This window comes from Globicephala melas, chromosome 6, assembly GCF_963455315.2.
Source record: "Globicephala melas chromosome 6, mGloMel1.2, whole genome shotgun sequence".
In the NCBI taxonomy this organism is placed as follows: domain Eukaryota; kingdom Metazoa; phylum Chordata; class Mammalia; order Artiodactyla; family Delphinidae; genus Globicephala; species Globicephala melas.
In genome coordinates this window covers 26,958,828-26,980,263 of record NC_083319.1, presented here as the reverse complement: position 1 = coordinate 26,980,263, position 21,436 = coordinate 26,958,828, and the positions used below count along the sequence as shown (strand labels likewise).

Sequence of the window (21,436 nt, the reverse complement as noted above, 5' to 3'; positions counted from 1 at the left end):
GATGATTAATTCAGGTCATGTTCATTCCGTCAATCTGCAAACAATTCCCAGGCATTTACCACGTGCCATACCCAGTGCGAGGTGCTGTGAGTACAGAGAGGAATCATTCAGAGATGCTACTTGGAGGTGCTTATACTCTGGGAAATAAACCAAACCACAAGCAGAGCAGCCTTGTGAGGCTTCTGGATGGTTCTGGCTCCTACACTGACCACTCTGTAGTGTAGTGGACACAGCTCAGGGCACAGTATAGGGAGCCTAGGCTCAGCCAGTTACTGTCTGTGTGTGATATTGGTTGAGGGACTTAATCACTCCGGCCCTTGGTTTCTGCATCTAGACAGTGGTAACTATATACACCTCCTACACTTGTTAAAGATATCAGAAGAGAGAATCAGCATCTGGTCGAGAGTAAGCGCTCAGCTGTTTTTACTGTAGAGGGAGGGTATAACAGGCACACACAGGGCAAGCCCTCTTCCAGGTGACCATACTTCCCTTCAGTTGTTGTCTATAGATGAAGAAAAGATAGGATCAGGACAAGACTTTTGGTTAGTGAAAATTAACTTCTGTTGTTTTCCATCAGTAAACTCTGGGATACATCCTTTCACATGTGTTATTTCTGTAATCCCTGAAACACCCCAAGAAGGGGAATATCATACTCCCATCCTCTAAATGAAAAAGCTGAGGCTCTGAGAATCGAAAATTTCCTGCCCAAGGAACACAGCCAATCAGAGAGGTAGGCTGGGGGTTGAACCCACGTATTTTCCTTCTTACCGTGTAATAAGAAAATTACCCATAAGTTTTTTCCTCTCATTCTCAGTAAAGTCTAGATATTTGAACTTTTTATTTATTATTTGTCACTGCTAGCACTTATGCAGGCTGGATTACATATAAATTGATCAAATGTCTTATTATTTTGATCAAAGAATATATCTGGACGGCCTTTGATTCTATAAATAATGCCATGTAAATCACTCATCTATGATTAAGACAAATTCCCTTGGGAATTTTTTTATGTTTCCATAGTGATATGCCATTGTAAACAATCACTGTGGCAGATACTGTAGTCAGTATGAGAGGGGATGAGGATAGAAATTAATATTTTTTGAACACTTACCATTTGCCATGTATGCTACATACATTCTTCCATTCAGTCCTCAGAGGGTTCATTTATTCATTAAGGGGCTATTGGCTGCCTCGTCTGTTTCAAGTGTTCTGGGTGTTGAGCGGACAGAATCAAACAAAACACACATAACCCATGCCTTTGTGGAAAATAACATTCTCTTGGGAGTTATAAACAATAAATAGAATATATATGCCAGATGGAGAGAAGTTCTATGAAAAAAAAAGCATAGAAAGGGGAGTGTTTGTAGGATAATGGGCATTTGTCCCCATCCAATAGGAAGGGTCTCACCAAGGCAGAGGCTTTGAGTAAAGACATAACAGAGATGAGGGAGTGAGCCTTGCTGACCTCTGGGGAAGAGTATTTCTGGAAGAAATAAATAGTAAGTGCAAAGGCCCTGAGGTAGGAGTATGGCTGGTGTGTTTGAAGAACAACAAGGGGCAGAGTGTCTGGAGTGGAGTGAATGAGCAAGAGACAAGGAGGAGATGAGATCAAAGAGATTATAGGGGTCTGAATATATAGGGCCATGTTGACCATTGTAAAGATGTTGGCTTTTACTCTGAGTGGGATAGAAGCCACTGGAGGGTTTTAAGAAGAGTGACATGATCTGACTTGTGCTTGAAAAAGATCACTGTGTCTGCTAAGAGCATGGAGACTGTGTACAAGCCTTTTGCAATAATCCAGGTAAGACAGGATGGTTGCTTAGACTTAAGTGGCAGCTAAGAGAGAAAAAATGGTTGGATTTTGTGACATATTTGACAGGTAGAGCTGATAGCATTTCCAGATGGATGGGATAAGGAGTATCAGAAAAAGAGAGGAACCAAGGATGACTCCAAGGCTTTTGGAACTGGAAGAATAGAGTTACCTTTAATGGGGACAGAGATGACACCCACACATCAAGGCTTTCCCCCACATGACCCTGCCTCCTTCCAACTGGGCAAAATCCACAAAATGATGAAATCTTCTCTCAAGTCCATAAGCAGGCATGGTGTGGATGAAAGACTCACCAAGGGCTGTGAAAAAGGACTGTCTTCCTCCCATTCAGATTAATTAGGAAGCAAATTCTTGTCGTGAAATGAGAGTGCTCTAGTAAACCCAAGGCAAACTCTTGGTCAACTTGTTGATTATGGAAAATGGGGTTTTCTTGGCAATTTTTCCATATGTTTCCGCTGCTTTTTCCCTATCCAAGGGATGGACCTAGGTGCCAAATTATTTCTTCTTCTCCAAGTTACGTCTCCTTGGATAACCTCTCCGATGGGTGTGGAACCACCACAGTGGTTCTTCATGGTTGCCCTTTAGATTAAAAAGCATCAACCAGGGGAAAACGAGTAACGAAAGAATGTAACCAGTTCATTGGACTCACAAATGGATAACTTCAGTGAAATGATAAGACATGGCACTGTGGCAGGCATGGATTTCACTCAGCCTTCTATGAGGAAGATGTTTATGTGGTTAGCCACCTCTGGGGCCCAGAGTAGCCAAGGCAAGGCGTAAACCTCCCAAACCAGATGTCTCTCTATCCCTCTGTCTGCAAACATTTTCTAATTCAGAGTTTTACAACAGACAACAAAGGGATTCAATGTGATTAAATCCTCATCCTGGATTGAGAACTATATGGCTAATTCACAGTTGACTTGGGCATACTTATGTATAAGATATACCGTAAGTAACACAGTGAGTTCTGGTGTCAACTCCCAATTTTCTTTCTCCGAGTAACAAGTGAAAATATGAAGCCAGTGTAGCTAGCGTAAGTTTACTCGTGTTTGTGTATTCATTCACTCATTCATTAACATTTTAGCAACCCTTGTGTGCCAGGCATTGTGCTAAAGTCACTAGGGTGGCTTCAAGAAACTCAGGATCTATCGTGGGAAGGGTCAGAGGGGAAAGCACTTATACCTACAATATTCCAGGCATTAGGCCCTGCGGATACAGCAGTGACAAGACAGATAAGGTCCTTGCTCAAATAGATCTTAACGAAAATTAAATAGGGAAACATACAAATGTGATTAGAAATATGATTATTTCAGAGAATGGTGTTATATAGACAAAAATGATGATAGTTGAATAGAGGCTGAATGGAGTAGAGGGTTGAGGTATTTTAGAAAGAGTAGTTAGGACAGGGATACAATGATGAGAAGGAAAATTAAGCCAGAAAGAAGGAACACAAATGCGAAGGCAGTTGAGGTAGGAAGGTATGGGAAGAGAGGGGAAAGGAACAGAGAGAAGGCTAGTGTGGTTAGAGCTTAGCAAATGTGGAAACTAGTGCAGGGAAATGAGGTCAAGGACAGAGGAAGGGTCCAGACCACTGGGGCTGTACGTAGGTCATGATTAAGGAGTTTGGTTTTTATTCTAAGTACAATTAGAAGCTATTGGAGGGTTTTATGCAAGGGTTTTCGTTTTTTTTTCTTTTGTTTTGTTTTGCGGTACACGGGCCTCTCACTGTTGTGGCCTCTCCCGTTGCGGAGCAACAGGCTCCAGACACGCAGGCCCAGCGGCCATGGCTCACGGGCCCAGCCGCTCCGCGGCATGTGGGATCTTCCCGGACCGGGGCACGAACCCGTGTCCCCTGCATCGGCAGGCAGACTCTCAACCACTGCGCCACCAGGGAAGCCCTATGCAAGGGTTTTATACAACCTAATGTATGATTTAATTTAACTTTATGCAAGGCAGAGAATGGACAGCAGGGGCCAAGACGGAAACAAGGAGACAGGTAGGAGGCCATTGCAGATAAGAGAAGATGGCGACCAGGACTGGTATGCAGCAGTGGAGATAATGCGTAGTGGTCAGATTTAAGATGTATTTGGAGAGAAGAGTAAGAGAAGTGGAGTGTCCAATGACAGCCGCTAGGTGTGGGGCTGAGCCATTAACTTAGAGAGGCAGACTGGAGAAGGAGGTTATGAATCAAGAGTGCTTTTAGGAACTTGTTAAGTTTGAGATGGCAATATCCAGGTGTGAAGCTCAGGGGAGAGGTCGACACAGGAGATGTAGAGGTAAGAGGCAGTAAATGTACTTGGTATCTAAATGTTGTGAATGATATTGCTCAAAAATAGCTTTAGATATAGAAGAGAAGAGGGCTGAAGATTGAGCTCTGAGGCATTCCAACATGCATACTGGAGGCCATAAGGAGCGACTTACAAAAGAAACTGAGCAGCATAAGTCAAGGGAAGAACAAAACACTGATGTTGCAAAAGCCAAGAGAAGAATGTATCTCAAAAAAAGGAAAAATGGGGGCTTCCCTGGTGGCGCAGTGGTTGAGAGTCTGCCTGCCGATGCAGGGGACACGGGTTCGTGTCCCAGTCCGGGAAGATCCCACATGCCGTGGAGCGGCTGGGCCCGTGAGCCATGGCCGCTGAGCCTGCGCGTCCGGAGCCTGTGCTCCGCAACGGGAGAGGCCACAACAGTGAGAGGCCTGTGTACCGCAAAAAAAAAAAAAAAAAAAAAGGAAAAATGGTCATTTTCTTTCAAAGGCTGCAGAGTTTAATGAACATGATAATGAGTAATTGATTGCTGGATTTGGCAAAATAGAGTTGTCTTGACCATGGCCATTTTAGTGGAGGTATGTGTAGGATATATGAAAACACAATAGATAAATCATTTTGGAAATTCATTCTGAGGGAAGTAATATAGAATTTGGAATTAAAAGTTTGAAAGTAAGTTAGGCAAAGACGAGTTCTGGGGAAGAGCATTTCAGCAGAGAGCTCAGTACAATTAAAGAATCAAAGTTAGAAATATAACACTGTGTAGGGGGAGCTATAAGCAATTTGGTGGTGTTGCATCAAAAGTACTAAGCTGGAAATGGCGGAAAATTCTCTTCGAGGGCTAGATCATGGAGGATACCTGTAGGAACCACTGAAGAGTTTAATCACGGAAATGGCATTATCACATCTGCATTTTCAGCAAGGTTACTCTGCAGTATGGACTGTAGCAGGCAAGATTGGAGACAAAGAAACCAAAGATGGGTTGTTGAAGTTGTATAGGTGAAAGACAATGAGGATACAAATTTGAATAGCTATTTGAGGTAGAAAAGAGAGCATATCATGGAAATATTGAGGATGGCAAATTGGCGTCTTGATTGTGGGTTAGTCAAAGTGCCCCCTAGGTTTTAGTCTTCAGTGACTGTGAATGGCAGTGCCGGCATCTGTGATGGGCAAAGCTGAAGGAGGATGTGGCTCAAACAGAGAACTGATAAGTTCACTTTTGCACCTGTTGACATTGAGGTGCTTGTGGGACATGCTGAAGGACTTTTCCAGTACTGAATATTAATTTGGAGTTTTGTGAAGAGGTGTGGATAGGAGATACACACACACATATTCTGGAATTATTGAGAAATATACAAGGTATTTAACAATTCAAAGATATTGATAACTAGCTCTTGCTAGTTTTAGTAGCATCGTGGCAGTGTCTTGAAGAGTGAGTGGAAAGTGAGGAAGTAGAAGTTGGGTCTTTTTTTTTTTTTTTTTTTTTTTTGAGGCGTTTCAGCGGTTTGGATTTAGAAGAGGAGGAGCCAGATTGGACAGTCATTAAAAGGATCTGTAAGATTGAAGAGGTAATCTCACTTTTTTTGGATGGGAAAAACTTGAAAATGTTTATTGGCTGGGGAGAAGGAATGAAAGTAATTCAGGAGGGAAGTGGGACTACTGAAAAAGTCAAGTGCAAGTTGAACTAGAGGAGGATGTACTCAGGACTCAGATGAGTGGTTGGCTGTGATCAAGAGGAAGGACAACTCAATCTTTTACATGGCAGGAGAGCAGTTGGTGTGAGTGTAGATAAGGTAGGTAGAGGGATTGAGAAGACTCTGTTTTCTAGAACTCTTGAAAGGCACAAGACCATTGCTAAGAATGAAGAAGGTGGGTGTTGGGTGGGGCACTTGAGATGAGTGGAGGTTTAAAAGAGCATCAGTGAGAAACAGAAAGGCGAGATGACCAAGAGCTGATGAGACTGATGAACCACTCTTGGGTCAATTTGGAGAGCATGAATTTGTAGAGTTCTCAGTCTGCATCGTTGCCTGCTTTTTCTAGAAGCACTAAACAATTAAAGTATAGAAGTGGAGAAAAAAACGAAAAAATACTAAATTTAAAAATACTAAATAGAAAAGAACTGAGAAAGTAGTTGATGGTCCATTATGGGACCTGGGTTGGGTAGAAAAAGATGAGAGATTAGAACACAATTGATAGAATGGGAAGATATGAATGATTTAAGGTACCAAATAGGTTGAAGGACATTTGAGATCAGAATAAGATATTGAGGGACCTGGAAGATGATTTATGTGAGAAATTGAAGCTTTATATTTCTTTATATTTCACGAGGAGGCGCATTCCACGTGATGGCAAGGTCTGAGGAATGGTCACAAAGGTGAATGACTAGGTTGAAGTGAGATGGAGTGGAGTTGAAGGCCACAGGGCTAATGGTATGAGATGCTTGATGGCTCATCCACATGGAAATTAAAGGCACTCTCATGACATAGAAATTTATGTGGGTCCAGAATCCACAATGAATGAAGGGGAGGGCCCATGAAGCCAAAAGAAGACAGTGATGGGTGAGGACAGAGGTTGTAGGGATAGGAGTTTTTACAATAGGTGAACAAAAATCTGGAAGTAGCATTGAGAAGCAAAGAAGACATCAAACCTACCTCCTGACACCAAACAAGGTGAAATGTGCAAGAATGAGCAGCTCTCATTTCCGAGGGCTAACAAGGAAAACCGTATTTTCAGCGGGGAAGGTGGAAGGATTAATAGATTATAAGCTGAATATGGGAGAATTTGTTTATAATGGAGGATTCCAGAGGTCTTACTGGGAACGTTTGAAAGACAGGAGCAGTAAGACTGAAACCAGGAGAAAATCAGAGCAGGAAGGGGATGCAAATATGAGGAAGCAGAGATAACTATGGGGCTTTATATTTTTGACAGTAAGCACTGAAGGGAAGCTGATAGAATGTGCTGGCTACAAAGATTTACAGAGAACATTGGCATAAGGGAGTAGTCTTTGAGATCCGGCAATGCTGGCATTTTGGCAGTCTGCTCTAGTGACTGATGCAGGAACCACCCTTCAAGGTCAGAGACTGGGCTATGGGCCAGATGAAGCCTCCCACTGACACAGAGACAGAGGCTTTATCTGTGGGCACTGAGTTCTCTTCCCCTGGTACAGTCAGCTTTCTTCTCCTTTTCTTCCATGTGTCCCTTCCTGTTCTTCTCCCTTGCCATTCAACCACGAATTCAATCATCTCTTTATCAATCTTTGCTTAAGCCCTTGTTCAGTGCTCACTTTGGGTATAGACTTTATCAGTTGATTTCTATGTATGCATGTTACCTACGATGTATGTATTCAGATGTCTCCTCTTCACTCTTTAGCAGGTTTACCTTGTGTCTCTCTTTGAGGGGTTTTGATGCTTTCAGTAGGAAGAATAATTCCTCATTGGCACTCAGAATGAAAAACTGACACCTTCTTCATTCCCCTCATTGGCAACAACTGAAATCTGGACACTTCCTGTGTAATTCCATTTAATTTCCTCCCATGCTGTCCCACGTCCAAAGTGTTCTTGTTTTACCACTTCACACTCTCATTTGGGCTGTGCAATAATTGTTGATAACACACAAAAGGGTACATGCTCTGCTCTGTGTCTGTCTTCTCAGGTATAATTTCCACAGCCTTGGCGTCATCTAGGATGCTCTGTGTAAGTATGAATACTGTAAGAACCACCCAGAAGACCTGATAACTCTATACCTTTCTTAATAAAAGGCAAAGTGCAATTTAGAAATTCTGACTGCAGACACATTCCCCAGAACCTTGTCCTTACCATGCAGATCTGGGAGCATAACAGAGGGCAGAGGGCAAAGAGTGAAGAGCCTTTGCTCTAGGATCAGAGGTTACTTTTGTATGACTTGCTCTCAAACATCATTATCTCTGATGCCCTGACCTGTCCAAATGCTGGAATTTCCATGCCCAGACCTACCACTGGGACCTACCTGGCTCAAACCACCTCTGCTTACTATTTAAGCTTAACCGGAACAGCATTCCTCCAGTCTTGCTGGTTGCTCTGGGCTCAACCTATTGCCCTGCATTTCTAAACATGGAGAAATTGGACTTTGGTGAGAGACCAAACTGGTCAAAAGGGCTTGAAACTGAATCTAGAGGGAAAATGAGAACAAAAACAGCATGACAGAAATCCGCACCTTTTGTTCTGTCCCTGCCAAACCATTACCCATTATCACAGATCTGGTCGTATCATCACCCTATTCCAAAGTCTTCTAGGGTTTCCTAATAACCATGGGAACAAAATTCAAAATCCTCAGCAGGACCTTCAGGGTAGTTTATTACCAAGTTTTAATCTATCACTTCAGTCCCATTTCTTGCCACTTTTCATCTTGCTCTATGTTTCAGCCACAATGTAGTGACTTTTCCCTGAACAAAGAGGTTTTATCCACACTCTTTCTTCTGTCTTGCACACGTACGTACTTAGTTGCAAATTGCCTTTCTACCATCTTCTGCCGAAGAGCATCTCTACAACCTTCAAATCCCTTTAAATCTCAATGTAACCTTTCCTGGACACTTTCCTCAACACCTACAGCCAAAGATAAGGGCTCCCTTCCATATGTTCTTTATACATATGTCTATTTAATGTTAATATATTTCTAGGGTAGGCTGGCTGGCTAGAAAATCTTGAGCAGGGGATGAACCTGCAGTCCACAGGTGGGATTTCTTTTTCTTTAGTGAAACATCAGTTTTACTCTTAATGCTTTCGGCCAATTAATGAGTCCCACCAAAATTATTGAAGATAATTTACATCAGTTAAATTCACCTAATTGTAGATGTTAGCCATATCTACAAAATATCTTTACAGCATCACCTAGATTAGTGTTTAACTGAATAACTGAGTATTATATCCTAGCCAAGTTGACACACAAAACTAGTGAACACAGAAAAATACATTTATTGGTATCCCATTAGAAGCAAGTTTTCAGATATTTGGCTTTTTTGTTTGTTTACAAACTTCATTGAAGTATAGTTGCTGTACAGTATTATATGTCACAGGTATACAATGTAGTGATTCACAATTTTTAAAGGTTATCCTCCATTTATAGTTATTATAAAATTTTGGCTCTATATTACACATGTTGTACAATATATCCTTATAGTTTCTTTTATACCTAATAGTTTGTACTTTTTACCCCCCCCACCCCTATATATATCCCTTCCCTCTCCCCACTGGTAACCACTAGTGTGTTCTCTACATCTGTGAGTCTGCTTCTTTTTCATTATATTCACTAGTGTGTTGTATTTTTTTAATTCCACATATAAGTGATATCATACAATCTTTCTCTGTCTTATTGAACTTAGCATAATGCCCACCAAGTCCATCCATGTTGCTGCAAATGGCAAAATTTTCATTATTTTTTGTGGCTGAGTAGTATTCCAGTGTGTGTGTGTGTGTATTTTACATCTTCCTTATACATTCATCTGTTGCTGGACACTTAGGTTGCTTTCATACCTTGGCAATTGTAAATAATGCTGCTATGAACACTGGGATGCATGTATTTTTTCAAATTAGTGTTTTTGTTTTTTTCAGTATATACCCAGGAGTGGAATTGCTGGGTCATATGGTAGTTCTATTTTCAGTGTTTTGAGAAACGTCCATACTCTTTTCCAGAGTGGCTGCACCAGTTTACTTCCCACCAACACTGTATGAGCGTTCCCTTTTCTCCACATTCTCGCCAACATTTGTTATTTGTGTTCTTTTTGATGATACCCATTCTGACAGGTGTGAGTGCTGTCTTGTGGTTTTGATTTGCATTTCCCTGATAATTAGTGATGTTCAGTATCTTTTCATATGCCTGTTGGCTATCTGCATGTTCTCTTTGGAAAAATTTCTATTCAGTTCTTCTTTCCATTTTTTAGTCAAGTTGTTTGTTTTTTTGATGTTGTATGAACTGTTTACATATGTTGGATATTAATCCCTTATTGGTCACGTTGTTTGCAAATATTTTCTCCCATTCAGTTGGTTGTCTTTTTATTTTTTCAGTGGTTTCCTTTGTTGTGCAAAAGCTTTCAAATATAATTAGGTCCCATTTGCTTATTTTTGGTTTTATTTCCTTTACATTAGGAGATGGATAAAAAAAGAAATATTGCTGTGATTTATGCAAAAGGGTGTTCTGCCTGTGTTTTCCTCTAGGAGTTTTATAGGATCTGGTCTTACAGTTAGGTCTTTAATCCATTTTGAGTTTTTTTGTGGTGTTAGAGAATGGTTTAATTTCATTCTTTTACATATAGCTGTCCACTTTGCCCAGCAGCACTTATTGAAGAGACTGTCTTTTCTCCATTGCATATTCTTGCCTCCTTTGTCATAGGTTGACCATAAGTGTATGGGTTTATCTCTGGGCTTTCTATCCTGGTCCATTGATCTATATTTCTGTTTTTGTGCCAGTACCATACTGTCTTGATTACTGTAGCTTTGTAGTATAGTCTTAAGATGGGTGCATGATTTCTCCAGCTCTGTTCTTTCACAAGATTCTTTTGGCTATTCAGGGTCTTTTGTGTTTCCATACAATTTTTAAAATTATTTGTTCTAGTTCTGTGAAAAATGCCACTGGTATATTGACAGAGATTGCATTGAATCTCTAGATTGCCTTAGGCAGAATGGTGATATTAACAGTACTAACGCTTCCAATCCAGGAACACAGTCTATCTTTCCATCTGTTCGTGTTGTCTTCAGTTTCTTTCATCAGTGTCTTATGGTTTTCCGAGTACACATCTTTTGCCTCCTTAAGTAGCTTTATTCCTAGGTATTTTATTCTATTTGATGCAATGGTAAATGGGATTGTCTCCTTAATTTCTCTTTCTGATAGTTCTGACTGCTCTGGGATGACTATGTGAGCAGTCAGTCTGGTAGGCTTGGTCGGCCCCTGGCCCAGTTGGTTGCAAGGCACTGCCTTGTGGAGATGCTGCTGGCTGGGGTCTAGTCATGAGGTGGCTGGCTGCAGAACTCTAGGGGACCCCAGGGCTATGGTGGCTCACTGGTGGGCAGACTCAGGGTCCAGAAGACCCCAGGGCTGTTGCCCACCCCCTGGCAGGTGAAGGCAGGTCCTGTGGTTAGTGCTGGACTACTGACAGGCAGAGCCAGGTCCTAGAGTCTGGCTGCAGGGCCCAGGGATCCCGGAGCTGGTGTCAGATCACTGGTGGGTTGGCGGGGGGCTGATTGCTGACACAGTTGGGTATGGAGTCCAGGGTGTCCCAAAGCTTGTGTTGGCCTGCTAGTAGGCAGGGCCCAGCTGGTTCCAGGGTAGGGTCTGGCCTACTGTGGGTGGGATGGGTCTACATTCTGAGGGACTGTAGTTTTCTCGTGTCTGGTGTCTGCCTCGTAGTGGGTGAGGCTGATCTAGAAGCTAGTTCAGGCTTCCTGGAGAGCAGGGCTGGTGCCTGCCCACTGGTGAGTAGAGCTCAGTCTTGGTCATCTGGTGGGCAAGGCTGTGTCTAGAGGCAGCCTGTCTGTTGACGCATGGGCTCTGTCCCCACCCAGTTAGTTGTTTGGCCTGAGGTGTCCCCAGTACTAGTGTCTACAGGCTTTTGGGTGGGAAGAGCTCTTGGTGCTAATGAGCTAGAAGGAGGATCTCACAATGCCAACAACAGTGTCCACAACACAACACTCCCAAATATGACTGCCACACCAGAGTCTATGTCCCCAGGGTGAGCCACAGCTGCTGTGCGCCCCCCCCCCCCCCCCCCCCCGCCAATCTCCACCACAGATCAGCAGTTAGGTCTGGCCCAGGTTCCTATCAAATTACGCCTTTTGCCCTGGGTCCCAGTGCATGTGAGATTTTGTGTGCACTTCACCCTAGTGAAGTTTCTATTTCTCCCAGTCCTACAGGGCTGTCAAAAAGTAAGCCCCACTTGTCTTCAAACCGCATGCTCCGGGGGCTCATCTTCCCAGTCCAGGACCCCTGGGCTGAGGAGCTTGATTTGGGGCTCATAACTCTCACTCTTATGGGAGGTCCCTCTGCAATATAATTATTCTCCAGTCTGTGGTCGCCAACCCAGGGTTATAGGATTTGATGATAGCGCAAGTCTGCCCCTCCTACACATTTCATTGTGGTTCCTTCTTTATGTCTTTAGTTGTAGAAGATCTTTTCTGGTAGGCTCCAGTCTTTTTCACGGATGGCTCTTCTGCAGATCGTTGTGATTTTGATGTGCTCATGAGAGGAGGTGAGCTCAGGGTCTTTTTACTCTGCCATCTTGGACAATCTTCTCAGACGTTTGGAAGCAGCTGTAGCAGAAGGATCTAACTGTGGGATATGGAGCCAGTCATTAAATTTCTTTCCTTATTATTCACATATATAGTAGCTATTAAATATCTAGAAATAATTTTAGGGATATATTCATTGCTTTTTATACTACAAGCCTTTAGGCATTTGCTTTCAAAACTAAATAGATGAAATTTCTGTTTTGTTGGAGAGTGAACAAAAACAGCTGCAAAAACTTGAAAGTAGTAGGATTTTATGACTAAAATAAATGAGGTAAAGAAAAGTATGCTTGTAACAAATGAAAAGATTGGAAATGTCAGTGGAGAAAGAGAGATACTATTAATTATGAAGAACCGACAGGAAATTCTAATGTAATACTAGACATAAAAGTATATATTTATTCACCAAAGAAATATACAGATGGCAAATAAACATGAAAAGATACTCCACTATATACATCATCAGGGAAATGCAAATTAAAACAACAGTGAGATAGTACTACACATCTATTAAAATAGCCAAAATCTAGAACACTGACAACACCAGATGCTGGCAAGGATGTGGAGAACAAGAACTCTCACTCATTGTTGATAGGAATGCAAAATAGCATGGAAAATAATATGGAGACTTAGGAGAAAGTTTGGCAATTTCTTACAAACCTAAACATACTCTCAACCTTATGATTCAGCAGTCATGATCCTTAATATTAACCCAGATGAACTGAAAACTTACGTCCACAAAAAACATGAACATGAATATTTATAGCAGTTTTATTCAAATGGCCAAAACTTGGAAGTAACCAAAATGTCCTTCAGTGGGTGACGGGATAAATAATCTATCTAGGCAATGGAATAGTATTCTTTGCTAAAAAGAAATGAATGAGCTCTCAAGCTATGGAAAGACATGGAGGAACCTAAATGCATATTACTAAGCAAAAGAGGCCCATCTGAAAAGGCTACATACTGTATGATTCCAACTATATGATATTTTGAAAAAGGTAAAACTATGGGGAGAGTAAAAAGATCAGTAGTTGCCAGGGTTTGGTGGGAGAGCTGGATAAGCAGAGCTCAGATGATTTTTAGGGCACAGTGAAAATATTCTGTATAATACTGGAGGACATTATGCTGAGTAAAGTAAGCCAGACACAGAAAGATACTTGTTGTACTATCTCACTTACATATGGAATCTAAGGAAAAAAAAAAAAAAAAAAAAAGCTGAACTCACAGTAACAGAAGAATGATGGTTACCAAAGGCTTAGGGGTGGGGGGGAAAGGAGAGATACTTATCAAAGGGCACAAGTTTTCAGTTATTAGATGAATAAGTTCTAGAGATCTAATGCATAACACGATGAATAACGTTAATAATAATGTGTTGTAAACTTGAATTTTATAAAGAGGTAGATCTCAAGTATCCTCACCACACAGAGATATACAAACATGGGAACTATGTGCAATGATGGATATGTTAATTAGCTTGATTGTGGTAATAATTTCACAATGTATATGAATAGCAAACATATACTTTAAACATATATAATTGTCAATCAATCATACTTCAATAAATCTGGAAAAAATACAATTCTGTATCCAGAAAAAATAATCTTCAAAGTAAAAGTAAATATATTTTTAGAGAAAAAGAAATTGAGTTCATCAGCTTCAGACTTGCACTACAAGGAGTGCAAAAGGAAATTCTTCAGCTGATAGAAAATGATGCAAGATGATACTTGGCTCCCCGAAAAGAAGTGAAAATTATTGAGAATGATAACTATGGGGGTAAATATAAAAGTTCTTTCTCTTTCCTCTTTAAAATATATATGAATAGTTAAAGGAAAACATATTGTTTTGCAGGTTGTATAATGTGTGTAGATGTAATGTTTATGAAAACTATAGGCTTAGGAATCAAAGGGACTAAATGCACTTTTACAGTTGCAAATTTTCTAAAGTAGACTTTGAAAAACAATGAATATTGACAACCATAAAGCAATGACCAAAAAAATGACTTACAGCTAAGACCCAGCAATCCCAGTCCTAGTTATTTACCCAAAATAAATTAAAAGAAACATAACAGCACAGTCTGGAGAGCCCAGGTGTCAATCCATAGGAGAATGGATAAGCAAATTGATATTCGCACAATAGCATACTACTCAGCAATAAAGGGGAAAGACTTACTGCTTGTGCATGCATGACTTGGCTAAGCCACAACACTATGCTAAGTGAAAGAGTCTTATACAAAGGATACATACTGCATGATTCTGTTTAGAACAAGCAAATCTAATTTTTGTCAGAAAAAAATATCAGAACAAAGTTTATCTCCAGAGTAGTAGGGATAGTGATTGACTGGAAAGGGGGAAAAAGATAACTATCTGGGGTTATGGTAATATTCTATATCTTGATAGGAGCTTGGGTTACAACAGATGTATGCATTATCAAAACTCAACAAAAGTAAAGATTTGTGTATTTCATTGTATGTAAATTTTACATCCAAAGAAAATAACTATCAAACAACTATTGAACTCTATTAATGATGTGCATGGTGAAGTATTTCGAGGGAAATAATAAGGGTCTGCAATTTGCTTTAAAATGCCTTAAAAATAGATAGGATGATATATGTAGTAGAGAGGGATGGATAGCTAGGTATGTAATGAATGCAAGTCTAGTAAAGGTTAATGATAGAATTTAGGTGATTTGTATACAGAAGTTGATTGTATGGTTCTTTCAGTTTGCTGCCTGACTGAAAATTTTTATAATAAATGGTGGGGGGAAATAAATGGATGAGCAAGCAATCAAATTTTTAGGGTTTGATTATTTGGCTATAGTTTCAGAAATATAAGTGCTCTATTATTTATTTTTAAATATGGTACTGGGCCAAAGCAATCCTGAGAAAGAAAAATGGAGCTGGAGGAATAGACTCCCTGACTTCAGACTATGTTTCAAAGCTACAGTAACGTATGGTACTGGCACAAAAACAGAAATATAGATCAATGGAACAAGATAGAAAGCCCACAAATAACCCATGCACCTCTGATCAATTTAATCTACGACGAAGGAGGCAAGACTACACAATGGAGAAAAGATAGTTTCTTCAATAAGTGGTCCTGGGAAAACTGGACAGCTACATGTAAAAGAATGAAATCAGAACATTCTCTAACACCATACACAAAAATAAACTCAAAATGGATTAAAGACCTAAATGTAAGGCCAAATACTATCAAACTCTTAGAGGAAAACACAGGCCGAACACTCTCTGACATAAATAGCAGCAAGATCTTTTTGGACCCACCTCCTAGAGTAATAAAAACAAAAACAAAAATAAATGAATGGAATCTAACTAAACTTAAAAGCTTCTGCACAGCAAAGGAAACCATAAATAAAATGAAAAAACCCACAGGATGGGAGAAAATATTTGCAAATGAAGCAACCGACAAGGGATTAATCTCCAAAATATACAAACAGCTCATGCAGCTCTATATCAAAACAAACAACCCAATCAAAAATGGGCAGAAGACCTAAACAGACATTTCTCCAAGGAAGACATACAGATGGCCAAAAAGCAAATGAAAAGATACTGAACATCACTAATTTTTAGAGAAATGCAAATCAAAACTACAATGAGGCATCACCTCACACCAGTTAGAATGGCCATCAGTAGATCAGTAGAGAATTACATTTTTATATTGTCTTCCTTTTAATATGATACATCTCTGTATTTACTTAAATATTCTTTAATGATTGTAATAAGGTTTTTTTCCATAAAAGTTTTATATAGCTTCTGTCAGATTTACTCCTTAGGACTTTATCTCCACTATTATAATGGTATCTTTAAGAATTATGTTTTCCAACTATTGATATACAGAAATAAAACTGATTTCTATAAAAAAAAAAGTCAACAAACAATAAGTGCTGGAGAAAGGGTGGAGAAAAGGGAACCCTCCTACACTGTTGGTGGGAACGTAAATTGGTGCAGCCACTATGGAGAACAGTGTGGAGGTTCCTTAAAAAACTAAAAATAGAGCTACCATATGATCCTGTAATCCCACTCCTGGGCATATATCTGGAGAAAACCATAATTCTAAAAGATATACGCAGCACTCATGTTCATTGCAGCACTATTTACAATAGCCAAGACATGGAAGCAACCTAAATGTCCATCGACAGAGGAATGGATAAAGAAGATGTGGTACATATTTACAATGGAATATTTTTCAGCCATAAAAAAGAATGAAATAATGCCATTTGCAGCAACATGGATGGGCCTAGAGATTATTATGCTACATGAAGTCAGACAGAAAGACAAATATCATATTATCACTTATATGTGGAATCTAAAAAAAATGATTCAAATGAACTTACAAAACAGAAACAGATTTCGAAAACAAATGTATGGTTACCAAGGGGAAACGTGCAGGGAGGGATAAATTAGGAGTTTGGGATTAAAATATACATGCTACTATATATAAAATAGATCATCAACAAGGACTTACTGTATAGCACAGGGAACTCTACTCAATATTCTGTAATAACCTATATGGGAAAAGAATCTGAAAAAGAATGGATATATATGTGTATAACCGAATTGCTTTGCTGTACACCTGAAACTAATACAGCATTGTAAATCAACTGTACCCCAAAATAAAAATTAAATATGGTAGTAGGTACCATATTTTTCTACCAATAGTCATCCTACAATGAAGAGATAAAGAAATCCAGAAGTGTTTTCGGACATACCTGAAGAATCAGCTTCTGCTTGGATGAAAGAACTCCTAAAGTCTGGCTTTGAGAACCAAATGTTTCTTTTAGTATGGAAGTAGATTAGGTTAACTTCTCTTTTTTTCAAAACCCCAGGGCTTGGAGCAGGTGGAGTGTGACTTTCAGTCTGAAACGGAGATGTGCCTTCTTTATTCACCAGCCGTATCTGGAAGAATCAGTAACTTGATTGACGGAGCCCTTAATGACCTGGTGCTTTACGTTGCATAATAGTGCTGCAGGTGTCTTTCAAAAGGATGTTTCAGATAGGACAGTGAGCCCCCTTCCTTGGTAAATCATACTTCACCATACACAAATAAGTTCTTTGTTTGGCCTGGGGAGTGTGTTTAAAAATCTACCAACTCCACTTGGACTTACAGCTGTCTCAGACAGTTCTATTTTTCTTTCTGATGACAGACACATTTATACCTGTTCTTCACCCAAAATCTTTCTTTTGCCTGAAATAAGGTAGTAGCTCTGTAGTTCAAGAATTTCACTTTATTCTAAGAGATAAAGCTTATTTTCTAGCTTCTGTCCTGTTTATTTGAAAATTAGGCGATGGTGTTTCACAAGTTCTGGATTTGATTTGGCTTGGAGAAAGGTTGTGGTCTCCTGGAAATAGTGGTGATTGTCTGGGAGGTATCTGAACTGAGCCCCTCTCTCTGTAGAATAAGAACAGAATATTCATGAACCGACTCATATGGTGGACAGGAACCAATAGAAGAACACTGATGGGCCGAGGTGAATATACTGTACTGATGGTAATAATTTTAGACCCTTACTTGGGAAAGAAAATTGAAAACAGTTTGAAATGGATATTATAACTCCTAGGAAGAAGGTAATTTCCTCCTTCACATCCCTTTCTTACCTCGTTTCTTCCTTCTTTTCTTCCATCCCTTTCTCCTAGTGCCAATAAACTATAGGATATGGATTGCTATATATAATATGTATTATACATAATATTTATATTACATCTTTTTATAGGTAGGCAGATGTCAATCTTGCTGATTTTCAAATAATGAATCATGAACACAGGAGGCTGGAACCATCACCATGAACACTGCTTGGGTACAGAGTTAAAGAGGAATGTTGCAGAAAGATGAATGAGAGTCTTCACCCCAGAGGCAATACAGTTATGGACAAATTCTTTTTTGAAAATTGTATTGGCTTGTTTGTTTAGATCCTATCTTCTTCCCCCAAATTGGATGTATCTTAAAATATACGTATACCATAATATTCTCAAAATAAGAATAAATAAAAATCATGGAGAGAGAAGTAAATACAGGTATAAAAATACTAGTAAAATATACTTATTATAATAAAATATTACAGTTAATTGTGCATTTCTATAAGCTAATGTAAAAAAATCATGAGTCATATAGTCCTTTTTAACAGCATAAAGCAAAATAGTTCTTTAGTAAAGAAAACCTTTGCCTGTGCTAAATTTTAAAGAAATTTAATCATTCATACTATGCATGAATATTTATGGTACTCTTTAGTTTAAAAAGCTCTCTTCTTTTTTTCCCACTAATAACAAGTTTATAAGTATTTTTGTCTCATTTTACAGAAGAATAGATTGAAGCTCAGAGAAATATGGTTTGGTAACCAGTAAATTACAGAGTGGGAGTTCCAGCCTGTATCTTTTAACTCCAAATCTTGTGCTCTTTTCACATCACCATGTCAGAGACATTGGCCACAATAATGGATGCTGTTTTCAACAGTACATTTATTGAAGATGCAGGAATGGAGATAGCATATGACCATTTCCTGTACTGACCCTTGGTTAGAAGCTGAGGGCATAGAGGTTAAAGCAAAATTCATTGAGTGACTTGCTGTTTTGGATAATTTACTGAAATCTAGGTATTCTGCTTTTCAATTCAAATTTATGTGAGTTTAGGACTTCAGAATAACTGAAGGAATTGAGGCAAGATGTGCTCCTCAGACTAACAATCTCATTATGATTTTCTTGATTGGAAATTGTATCAATCAGGATCCCTGCAGGAAAGAGATGGTACCACTCAAACTGGGTAACTGGAGTTGAATAAAAGGACTCTTTACAAAGAAGTGGGCAGAATTTAGGGAAACCAACATGGACCAGTGCAGGACTTGCAGAGAGGAACCAGTCAAGGAATAGCACCCCTACAGGAAGGGAGCTAGAGGAACAAATTCTTTGATCAATTCACCAATCTCCTGCTGGGACTCCCATTGAACGACCTCAACAGAAAGCTAGAGGACATGGGAGCCCTTTGATACAGTCCATATAGGTCAGTGTTCAGAGGCAAAGAGCAGGGTGGAGAACGGTGGTGGGTGAATCTGGAGGTGCACACAAGCACGAAAATGGGTGGATGTTGGTATAGGAATGAGTTCTCTGGAAGAAGCAAACAAACAGAACAGAAATTTGGTAAATGCTGATCAGAGAAAGACCTATCTGCTCTCAGTCACAGCTGGGATGGTTTTCATATAGATTAAGTTAAAGAAGGGAAAAAAGAAAAACTTTTCTTGAACACCAGTATATTCCAGGTACTGTGTAGGTCACTTTCTATAGGTCTGCTTATTTACTTCTTGCAATAATAACTGGATATAATCATCACCATTACATATGTGGGAAAGTAAGGCTCAGAGAGGCTAAGAAATTTATACTATAAAACAGCCAGTAAATAACAAATCTGAGATTCCAATGCAGCATTTTCTAACATCGAATCTTGGACTTTCTTCAGTTTTGCAATTTTCCTGCCCACTTTATATGTCACCACAGGAAAGCCGTAACACTTCTGCACTGAAGCAGAAGCTTAATGTTTCTGAAGAAGCAGTTTTAGATTACTTATATATACAAACCAGGGTTCAATCAAGACCAAAATTACCACTCAAGACTATGGTACAGCGTATTTAAATTTGGAAACTTCAAAGACAATAATGAGTCATATGCCTTCCCCATAATGATAGCTGCCATTTACTGAATATTTAAAATATAGACTATTCACTTTCTATGCATTGAATTAATTCATCCTCATATCAATCATATAAAGAGAAAATTTGAAAGTGAAGGATAGAAGGAGAATGAACACAGTAAAAGGGTTAGGGACAGAAGCTAGACTTCTCTGAATAAACCTTGTCCCTACAATTATAAAGCAAAATAAAATAATGAAAAAAACATTTAAATTCCCCCAAAACAGAAGAAAAAAACTTTTAATTTGATATAAATTTGTGGGCACAGCCCAACAGAGAGGAACATTTTCAAGTGATTTAAAACAGAGTAGTTTATCTGTACATCTTTAGAGAGATGTACCCCAAGGACAAAACCACCCAAAACTGTAAAAAGAAATTCTGAAACTGGTGTAATAAAATTATGAGTAATAATATTGATATTGTTATTCTGAAACTATTATACAATGTATTTTGTATACATAATTAATATGATATAATATAGTAAAGTAATATCACTTTAACATAATCACTGTCATTAGGACCTAAGATTTTTAGTATAGTAGAAAAAGAAATATACAGGGGGACCTTGAAGACGGCGGAAGAATAAGATGCGGAGATCACCTTCCTCCCCACAGATACACCAGAAATACATCTGCACGTGGAACAACTCCTACAGAACACCTACTGAACGCTGGCAGAAGACCTCAGACCTCCCCAAAGGCAAGAAACTCCCCACGTACCTGGGTAGGGCAAAAGAAAAAACAGAGACAAAAGAATAGAGACGGCACCTGCACCAGTGGGAGGGAGCTGGGAAGGTGGAAAAGTTTCCACACACTAGGAAGCCCCTTCGTGGGCGGAGACAGTGGGAGGCGGAGGGGGGAGCTTCGAAGCCGCGGAGGAGTGCACAGCAACGGGGGTGCGGAGGGCAAAGCGGGGAGATTCCCGCACAGAGGATCGGTGCTGACTGGCACTCACCAGCCTGAGAGGCGTCTCTGCTCACCCGCCGGGGCGGGCGGGGCTGCGACCTGAGGCTCGGGTTTCGGTCGGAGCGCAGGGAGAGGACTGGGGTGGGCGGCTTGAACATACCCTGAAGGGGTTAGTGCACCACAGCTAGCCGGGATGGTGTCCGGGGAAAAGTCTGCACCTGCCGAAGAGGCAAGAGACTTTTTCTTCCCTCTTTGTTTCCTGGTGCAGGAGGAGAGGGGTTTAAGAGCACTGCTTACAGGAACTCCAGAGACGGACGCGAGCCGTGGCTAAAAGCGCGAACCCCAGAGACAGGAACAAGCCGCAGCTAAAAGCGCGGACCCCAGAGACGGGCGCGAGCCACGGCTAAAAGCACGGACCCCAGGGACGGGCAGGAGACGCTAAGGCTGCTGCTGCCGCCACCAAGGGGCCTGTGTGCGAGCACAGGTCACTATCCA

The 21,436-nt window shown here is 40.1% G+C and overlaps 1 long non-coding RNA gene across 1 annotated transcript in view; it reads left to right on the top strand.

Moving 5' to 3' along the window:
* LOC132597396 (uncharacterized) overlaps positions 1-18,279 on the top strand; it is a 461,050-nt gene extending 442,771 nt beyond the window's left edge. The window contains exon 8 of the long non-coding RNA XR_009564172.1: positions 18,075-18,279. This is a non-coding gene — a long non-coding RNA (uncharacterized lncRNA). The remainder of the gene's footprint in view (positions 1-18,074) is intronic.
* The last annotated feature ends 3,157 nt before the right edge of the window (positions 18,280-21,436 follow it).